Raw genomic sequence first — 10,358 nt, 5'->3', positions numbered from 1 at the left:
ATAAGGATATTTACTAAAGAACACGTAGATTCTAGTGCCACACTTGAGGTAGGTAGGGTTATTCTGTATCTACCTTAGGAAGTTTTTGTACATTCAAAAAGGCCAGCCTTCACATAGACCATTCTGAAACTGGAAACTTGAAACCTCTAGACTCAGGCTCCTAAAATCAACCCCTAACCACTTGTGAGAAAAACTAACTTTATTTGGCTAAGTAAATGGTGATGGTCATGTTTTGCTAAAGCGTTTGCTCATCCTGGCTTTTCTTAGGACCTTTCCAGCTCCTCTGTACTTCAATATATGTAGAGCCTTGGCTTCTAACTGGTGCATCAAGATGAGTCATACAGTATTACTCACAAGGATGCATACTGTCTTCCAAAACTCCATTCTCATTTCCTGATTTATAGAAGATAATTTGGACATAATGCATGGGAATGAAATTTAAGAAGGTGTTGCAACTGTTCCCCTAAAATTTGAATCAGATCATATCCAATAATATAGCTTTTCTGAGTGGATTTTTTTAAACCTTTAATGTGTGTGTCAGTGATGTAGAAAGGACTCAAATTCTATGGGTAGTTATTAGTATGACATCAAAACCCAAAGTTCTCACTATTATAAAGGTAGCATTAACTGTTTTCTTCTTCATGTTAGCACACAGAATTACCCTTAATATCTGTTCACTGACACCGGGAGCCTTCCATGTATAAAGTCTTCAGATTCGTGTGAGAAACTAGTTAGTGGATTAAAGGGATCAAGCTCTCTGTATCTCTTAAGAGTGTCATAGGAGTCTTTTTGTCAGTCCCAACTTGGGGTGGGAATAGTGGCCACTGGATTCAGAAACCTAAATACAATGATTATAATTGGATCCAAAGGTGTCAGGTACCTTGTGGCTACAAGGAAACTGAAAATATGAAGGAGGTTGCAGAGTGGTTGTGATGGTTTGATATGAACAAGCCCTAACTACATAAACTAATTTAGGTAGAAGTGGCTCCATGCCCCTGATTCCTCTTGCCAATGAGGTGAATTCCTATTCAGACCAGATGGTGTTTGATAGGATATTTCTAGAAAAATCAAATAAAATCCCATTTGCTTAATTTTGGCCATATTTCTACTTTATCAGACAGGGATTTAGACTGTCCTGTCTTTTATTACAGGTTCCCTAAAATAACATACATTTTCTTAACTCTATATGGATTTATAGATGGTTCATTTTAGTATGGAGAAGCTACATGACAGAATGTTTTTCTTTATTATAGCAATGATTACACCTTCTTCTTCCTTGGAACGCTGATGTACAAAAGGTGTTTTTGGCAACACTTGCCTCTTCCATCATAACACATGCCAACCTCATCTTGAAAATATGGGCATTAGGAAGTGTGGCAGGTTTTATTCTTTTGAAAACATTTTATTGAGTCAACACCAGAAACTGCAAGAAAATGATAAACAAACCTCAGATCATTTGTAATAGTTGTAGTGATTTTTAGCATATTTGTGGAATATAGAAGAGTTCTACACAAAGTATGTAGAAAATATTTATCATTTTAAGAACTATTACCACAAGTGATGTTTTTTTAATTATTTTATTTTTTTTAAATATTTTTAATGGATATATTTTTATTTACATTTCAAATGATTTCCCCTTTTCTAGCCCCCCCCCTTACCGAAAGTCCCGTAAGCCCCGTTCTCTCCCCTGTCCTCCCACCTACCCCTTACCACTTCCCCATTCTGGTTGTGCCGAATACTGCTTCACTGAGTCTTTCCACTCCTGGGCCACTCTTCCTTTCTTCTTGTCCCTCATTTGAGGTGTAGATAATGTTTTCGGTATTCCAGTTTTCTAGGTTAATATCCACTTATTGGTGAGTGCATACCATGATTTACCTTTTGAGTCAGGGTTACCTCACTTAGTATGATGTTGTCTAGCTCCATCCATTTGCCTAAGAATTTAATGAATTCATTGTTTCTAATGGCTGAATAGTACTCCATTGTGTAGATATACCACATTTTTTGCATCCACTCATCTGTTGAGGGATACCTGGGTTCTTTCCAGCATCTGGCAATTATAAATAGGGCTGCTATGAACATAGTAGAGCATGTATCCTTATTACATGGCGGGAAATCCTCTGGGTATATGCCCAGGAGTGGTATAGCAGGATCTTCTGGAAGTGAGGTGCCCAGTTTTCTGAGGAACCGCCAGAATGATTTCCACAGTGGTTGTACCAATTTGCAACCCCACCAGCAGTGGAGGAGTGTTCCTCTTTCTCCACACCCTCTCCAAGACCTGCTGTCTCCTGAATTTTTAATCTTAGCCATTCTGACTGGTGTAAGATGAAATCTCAGGGTTGTTTTGATTTGCATTTCCCTAATGACTAATGAAGTTGAGCATTTTTTAAGATGCTTCTCCACCATCCGAAGTTCTTCAGGTGAGAATTCTTTGCTTAACTCTGTACACCATTTTTTAATAGGGTTGTTTGGTTTTCTGGAGTCTAACTTCTTGAGTTCTTTATATATATTGGATATTAGCCCCCTATTTGTTGTAGGGTTGGTGAAGATCTTTTCCCAATTTGCTGGTTGCCGATTTGTCCTCTTGATGGTGTCCTATACCTTACAGAAACTTTGGAATTTTATGAGGTCCCATTTGTCAATTCTTGATTTTAGAGCATATGCTATTGGTGTTCTGTTCAGAAACTTTCTCCCTGTCCCCATGTCCTCAAGGGTCTTTCCCAGTTTCTTTTCTATTAGCTTCAGAGTGTCTGGCTTTATGTGGAGGTACTTGATCCATTTGGATTTGAGCTTAGTACAAGGAGACAAGGATGGATCAATTCACATTCTTCTACATGCTGACCTCCAGTTGAACCAGCACCATTTGTTGAAAATGCTATCTTTTTTCCATTGGATGTTTTCACCCTCTTTGTCGAGGATCAAGTGGCCATAGGTGTGTGGGTTCATTTCTGGGTCTTCAATCCTGTTACATTGATCCTCCTGCCTGTCACTGTACCAATACCATGCAGTTTTTAACACTATTGCTTTGTAGTATTGCTTGAGGTCAGGGATCCTGATTCCACCAGAATTTCTTTTGTTGCTGAGAATAGTTTTAGCTATCCTGGGTTTTTTGTTATTCTAGATGAATTTGGTAATTCCTCTTTCTAACTCGGTGAAGAATTGAGTTGGGATTTTGAGGGGTATTGCTTTGAATCTGTATATTGCTTTTGGCAAAATGGCCATTTTAACTATATTGATTCTACTGATCCATGAGCATGGGAGGTTTTCCCATTTTTTGAGGTATTCTTCCATTTCCTTCTTCCGAGTCTTGAAGTTCTTGTCATAAAGATCTTTCACTTGTTTGGTAAAAGTCACCCCAAGATACTTTATACTGTTCGTGGCTATTGTGAAGGGGGTCCTTTCCCTAATTTCTTTCTCAGCCAGCTCATCCTTTGAGTGTAGGAAGGCCACTAATTTGCTTGAGTTGATTTTATAACCTGCTACTTTGCTGAAGTTGTTTATCAGCTGTAGGCGTTCTCTAGTGGAGTTTTTTGGGTCACTTAAGTAGACTATCATGTCTTCTGCAAATAATGATAGTTTGACTTCTTCCTTTCCAATTTGTATCCCTTTGACCTCCTTATGTTGTCTAATTGCCCTAGCTAGTACCTCAAGTACAATATTGAAAAGATACGAAGGAAGGGGTCAGCCCTGTCTAGTCCCTGATTTTAGTGGGATTGCTTCAAATTTCTCTCCATTTAGTTTGATGCTGGCTACCGGTTTTCTGTATATTGTTTTTACTAGGTTTAGGTATTGGCCTAGAATTCCTTTTCTTTCCAAGACTTTAAGCATGAAAGGATGCTGAATTTTGTCAAATGCTTTTTCAGCATCCAATGAAATGACCATGTGGTTTTTTGCTTTGAGTTTGTTTATGTAGTGGATTGCATTGATGGATTTCCGTATATTGAACCAACCCTGCATTCCCGGGATAAAGCCTACTTGATCATGGTGGATGATCATTTGGATTCGGATGGCAAGAATTTTATTGAGTACTTTTGCATCGATGTTCATAAGGGAAATTGGTCTGAAGTTCTCTTTCTTCGTTGGATCTTTGAGTGGTTTTGGTGTCAGCGCAATTGTGGCTTCATAGAAGGAATTGGGTAGGTTCCTTCTTTTTCTATTTTGTGGAATAGTTTGAAGAGTATTGGTGTTAACTCTTCTTTGAAGGTCTGATAGAATTCTGCACTGAAACGATCTGGTCCTGTGCTTTTTTTGGTTGGAAGACTTTCTATGACTCCTTCTATTTCTTTAGGTATTATGGGACTGTTTAGATGATCTATTTGGTCCTGATTTAATTTTGGTATTTGGTATCTGTCTAGGAAATTGTCCATTTCCTCCAGATTCTCCAGTTGTGTTGAGTACAGGCTCTTGTAGTAGGATCTGATGATTTCTTGGATTTCCTCAGTTTCCGTTGTTATATCTCCCTTTTCATTTCTAAGTTTGTTAATTTGGATACTTTCTCTGTGCCCTTTGGTCAGTCTGGCTAAGGGTTTATCTATCTTGTTGATTTTCTCAACAAACCAGCTCCTGGTTTTGTATGGTTCTCTTTGTTTCTATTTGATTGATTTCAGCCCTGAGTTTGATGATTTCCTGCCTTCTACTCCTCCTGGGTGAAATAGCTTCTTTTTGTTCCAGGGCTTTCAGGTGTGTCATTAAGCTGGTAATGTATGCTCTCTCTATTTTCTTTTTGGAGGCAATCAGGGCTATGAGTTTTCGTCTTAGCACTGCTTTCATTGAGTCTCATAGATTTGGGTATGTTGTGTCTTCATTTTCATTGTGTTCTAAAATGTCTTTAATTTCTTTCTTTATTTCTTCCTTGACCAAGGTATCATTGAGTAGAATATTGTTCAGTTTCCACGTGTATGTGGGTTTTCTGTTGTTTTTGTTGCTATTGAAGACATCTTTTACTCCATAGTAATCTGATAGGAGGCATGGGATTAGTTCGATCTTCTTATATTTGTTGAGGTCTGTCTTGTGACCAACCAATTATATGGTCGATTTTAGAGAAGGTACCATGAGGTGCTGAGAAAAAGGTATATTCTTTTGCTTTAGGATAGAATGTTCTATATATATCTGTTAAATCTAATTGGTCCAAAGCTTCAATTAGTTTCACTGTGTCCCTGTTTAGTTTCTGTTTTCCTTATCAGTCCGTTGAGGAAAGTGCAGTGTTGAAGTCACCCACAATTATTGTGTTAGGTGCAATGTGTGCTTTGAGTTTTAATAAAGTTTCTTTTATGAAAGAGGGTATTTGCATTTGGACCATAGATGTTCAGGATTGAGAGCTCTTCTTGTTGTATTTTTCCTTTGACCAGCAAGAAGTGTCCCTCAGAGTCTCTTTTGATGACTTTGGGTTGAAAGTCAATTTTATCTGATATTAAAATGACTACTCCAGCTTGTTTTCTGAGACCATTTTCTTGTAAAATTGTCTTCCAGCCTTTTACTCTAAGGTAATGTTTGTCTTTGACCCTGAGGTTTGTTTCCTGTAAGCAGCAAAATGTAGGGTCCTGTTTACGTATCCAGTCAGTTAGTCTATGTCTTTTTATTGGGGCATTAAGTCCATCAATGTTAAGAGATATTAAGGAATAGTGATTATTACTTCCTGTCATTTTTGATGCTATTTTTAAAATTTGATCGGTTAACTTCTTTTGGGTTTGATGAAAGGCTACTATCTTGCTTTTTCCAGGGTGAAGTTTCCCTCCTTGTATTGGTGTTTTCCTCCTATTATCCTTTGTAGGGCTGGGTTTGTGGATAGATATTGGGTAAACTTCGTTTTGTCATGGAATATCTTAGTTTCTCCATCTATGGTGATTGATAGTTTTGCTGGATATAGTAGTTTTGGCTGGCATTTGTGTTCTCTTAGAGTCTGCATGAGATCTGCCCAGGACCTTCTAGCCTTCATAATCTCAGGTGAAAAGTCTGCAGTGATTCTGATAGGTCTTCCTTTATATGTTACTTGGCCTTTTTCTCTTACTGCCTTTAATATTCTTTCTTTGTTTAGTACATTTGGTGTTTTGATTATTATGTGATGGGAAGTATTTCTGTTCTGGTCCAATCTGTTTGGAGTTCTGTAGGCTTCTTGTATATTCATGGGCATTTCTCTCTTTAGGTTAGGGAAGTTTTCTTCCATAATTTTATTGAAGATATTTGCTGGCCCTTTAAGTTTTAAATCTTCACTCTCATCTATGCCTATAATCCTTAGGTTTGGTCTTCTCATTGTGTCCTGGATTTCCTGGATATTTTGGGTTACAAGCTTTTTGCATTTTGCATTTTCTTTAACTGTTGAATCCATGGTTTCTATGGTATCTTCAGCATCTGAGATTCTTTCTTTCATCTCTTGTATTCTGTTGTTGCTATTTGCATCTATGTTCCCTGATTTCTTCCCAAGGCTTTCTATCTCCAAAGTTGTCTCCCTTTGAGTTTTCATAGTTGCTTCTACTTCTGATTTTATATCCTGGATGGTTTTGCTTAGCTACTTCACTTGCTTGTTTGTGCTTTCCTGTAATTCTTTAAGAGATTTTTGTGTTTCATCTTTCAAGACCTCAGCCTGTTGACCAAAGTTCTCCTGTATTTCTTTAAGTGTTTTTTGCGTTTCCTCCTTATTGGCTTTTGTATTCTCCTGGATTTCTTTCAATGATTTTTGTGTTTTCCTTGCAAGGGCTTCTAACTTTTGATCCATTTTCTCCTGAATTTCTTTAAGTATGTCCTTCATGTGTTCCTGTACCAGCATCATGACCAGTGATTTTAAATCCAAATCTTGTTTTACTGGTGTGATGGGGTATCCAGGACATGCTGGTAAAGGAGAATTTTATTCAGATGTTGCCATATTGCCTTGATTTCTGTTAGTGACGTTCCTACGTTTGCCTTTTGCCATCTAGTTCTCACTGGTGTTAGTTGATCTTGTCAATGCTGGACTCACCAGTGCAAGCTGCCCCTTCCCAGGTGGCCTCTGGTGCACAGCTTACCTCCTGCACTGCCTGGAGACAGGGTGCTATTGCCCAGACTGTTCAGACCCCGAAGCAGGCACCTGAAGGCTCCCGCTGGGGCCTGCTGGATTCACCAGAGCACACTGACTCCCCACTGGCCGCCCGGAAGCCCTTCTTTCCTCTTGCAGGACCTGGAGATGTGGTGTTGCCGCCCAGGCTGATCTGAATCTGGAAGCGGAGAGGTCTGAGGGCTAATGCCAGAGGCCTCAGGACTGGAACCTAAGCTCTGTGTCACAGGAGCAAGCTGTGCTGTGAGCTCCCAGACTGCTTCTGGGTGTACACCAGGTCTCCCGCACTTCCTGGAGACCTAGTGCTGTGGCCCAGGCTGTTCAGATCCCAAATCAGGCACCTGAAGGCTCCTGCTGGGGCTCGTTGGATTCACCGGAGCACACCGATGTCTCCCTGATGGCCACCCGGAAGCCCCCTACAAGTGATGTTTAAGACCACTAATAAAATCCAATTGAATTCAGTTACCAGGGAGCCCCATTGCTCAAAAGCCATATATATTATGCTATTATATTGGAAAGAACAAATGGAGATTACTTTCTTTTCTATTCATTTTGAGACAAGTCTCATTCTATAGGCTTTACTGGCTTGGAATCCATTATTTAGCTCAGGCTGGCTCTGAATCACAGAGATGCTCTTTCCTCATCCTCTTTGATACTGGGAGTACAGGATGGAGCACCATCTCTGGCTGTTGAAGCTTCTCATCACCACAAACTCTTCAGTGGGACAGTGGTGCTAAGGTGGTGGGAGGAAGTGGAGTGACATTCTGCTTTTCCACCCCAGGACTTTCTCAGAGAAGCACCACAGCCTAAGCCCCTCACTTGCTCACCCTAAACCCATCTTCATGAGTTCTGACTCATAGCCTTTCTCTACATTTTTGGGGGATCTGACTTCCATTGTGTATGGTTGTTGCAAGAGCAATGCTCTAAAACTAATTTAGGCCTCTACAATGATCATCCCTCGTCAGACCCTCCAAAGTTGGGTCCTCTGAAGTCAGACCTCCAGATTTTGTTTCCTTTTGTGTGCTGTCTTTGTTGAGAAGATTCTATAAGCATATTTAGCATAGTTTATGTTCACTGGTGAAATACTTGCAGCTGATTGTCTGGTAGTAAAACATGCAGTCAAAATTAAGTTTTGAAAGCTCTTTGCTAAAGATCCACAATGATTCATTTGTTTGTTTTTCTTAATGACATAAATAATCTAAATATTCCTATATGTGTTTCTCTTCTTTATTCTTGATCAGTGGATTTGTTGTTTTAAATTATGAATTTGACAGAATCTAGAGTCACTTGAAGAGATGGGCCTCTTTTATGCTTGTGGGAAACTATCTTGATTGTGGTAATGGATGTGGGGTGACCCATTTTAAGTATGAACAGGACATTCCCCAGATATGCATCATGGAATATATAAAATGGAGGAACTGAGGAAGCCTGCACTCATTCATTGCTCTGTGTTTGGACTGTGGCTTATTGTAGTTTCCTTTCCAGTTACTATGATGAAATATTGTGACAAAACAACTTATGAGAGAAAGGGCTTAGTTCATAACTACAAGTTATAGTTTACAAGGACTACAAGATGTCAGGACCTTGAAGTTAGTTGTCACAACCATCATCAAAAGGGGAGAGAGAGAGAGAGAGAGAGAGAGAGAGAGAGAGAGCACTTGAATGCCAGTGCTTAGCTCACTTTCTGTAATCTTTTACAGTCCAGTCCCTAAACCCTGGAAATGGGCGTGTCTTCTTACCTCAGTTAATTCAACAAAGACAGTCACCTATGGATTATCTAGACAATCCCTGATTGATATTCTTTTCCATGATGTTCTAAGATTTTGTCAAGTAGACAAGTATAATGTGGTTGTCCTCTGAGCAGCTACTTAAAGTTCCCTGGTTTCCCTGCCACAGTTTACTATATACTGAGTGAGCTTGGAGATAAAACATTTTCTCCACTTTGCTTTTTTTCTGAATATTGCTTCATATCAGAAAATAAATAAATGAAGGCAATTGCTAAGCAGAGGAAGGTTAAACAATGTAGGACTGTTTTAAACCAATGAAGGACTCAGTACTCAGTTCATTCAAGGTCTCTCTGATCTGACAGATGACAACTGTGAAGTCCATTGCTCTTCACAGAGCAGAATGTTCACACAGACAGAACTTAGACCAGGATGGATGCTCCCAGCCCCACTTTGATTCTCATACAATTCAAGTACTCCCCTAGCTGACCACTGCATCCTGCTGCCCATAAGAATCAGTTTCTGGCTTTCCTTTAGCAAATTGTGTTCATCAGAACAAAGCAGTGACTATGGGCTTTACTTTCAGTTACATTTTGAGTTCAAGACCTCCTTATGCAGCGATGATGGTTAATTTAATTCCTGATCTTGTGAATGGTGCACTTGGTGTCTGAACCCTATTCACATGATTGGGGTAAATATCCAAGAAATGGTGATCCTGAATCCCTTTTATTTACCAGTACATTGTGAGGCATTAGTTAAAATGAGAGCCCTTGTACTTCATTCAAGGTCTATGCTTACTAGACGAGGCGTTTCAGGACATGTGTTATCTGTCACTAAGTTTCCTTATCTAAAACATCAAGTTCATATTCCTCATTAGCCAAGTGTATTGTGGTCATGTGTTAAGTGGTCCTGTAAAACGTAGCTAAGGAGTGGGTGTCCATCTCATGATAGACATCTGGCCTCTTGGTGAGCTATGTCTTCCTGGCGGTAAAAAATAATGTTTTCTACAAAGAATATTTTCTACATGACTGTGACAAGATGGTGGTTGAAAATCTTGGGAGTCTCTTTTACTAGCTCTTCATTCTGGCCAGGCTAACTGCCTGATACCTAGGACACAGGCTGAAGCCCTGTTGCCAGTTGGCTTCAGGCTTTTGAGCTTTGGAATGCTGTCCTATTGATCGCTCCTCAGATCCAACATTAATTTTTCACCTGTTCTGTGACCCAATGTACCCAGCTCTGGTCAGGGGTTTAGCAGGTCTTGGGACTTACCTATGTTGATCTGAAAGCAGAAAAGAGAGAGGATCAGCAGCAGAAAGCAGGAGATCTTCATGATTGCTGCACACGGAGTTGATTACGGTCAGAGCCAGTGCTGGAAAGCTTCCTTAAAGATGAACTCAGAGCACAGAGTGCTTCTGCAATAATAGAGGGGTGGGAATAAGTAACCTCAAAGTTGAGCTTTAAGGAGGGATGGCAATCTAGAGTGACTGTCCAATAGCTAAGCTTTACAGTGCTTATCTGAGGCATCTCAAATTCTGAGATCATTTTGTCTCTGTTGCCTGGATCTAGATTTTGCTCCTATCTGGAAATGCTAAATGCCACATGTCTCAATA

At 39.7% G+C, this 10,358-nt stretch overlaps 1 pseudogene; it reads right to left on the bottom strand.

Annotated features, from left to right (window-relative positions):
- Window positions 1–1,259: 1,259 nt before the first annotated feature.
- On the bottom strand, window positions 1,260–10,078 carry LOC127668987 (beta-defensin 39-like; annotated as a pseudogene).
- Between the last annotated feature and the right edge of the window lie 280 nt (window positions 10,079–10,358).

The sequence above is a fragment of the Apodemus sylvaticus genome, chromosome 18, assembly GCF_947179515.1.
Source record: "Apodemus sylvaticus chromosome 18, mApoSyl1.1, whole genome shotgun sequence".
Classification (NCBI taxonomy): Eukaryota; Metazoa; Chordata; class Mammalia; order Rodentia; family Muridae; genus Apodemus; species Apodemus sylvaticus.
Note: the sequence above shows the minus strand (reverse complement) of the source record. Positions and strands in the feature narration are given on the sequence as shown.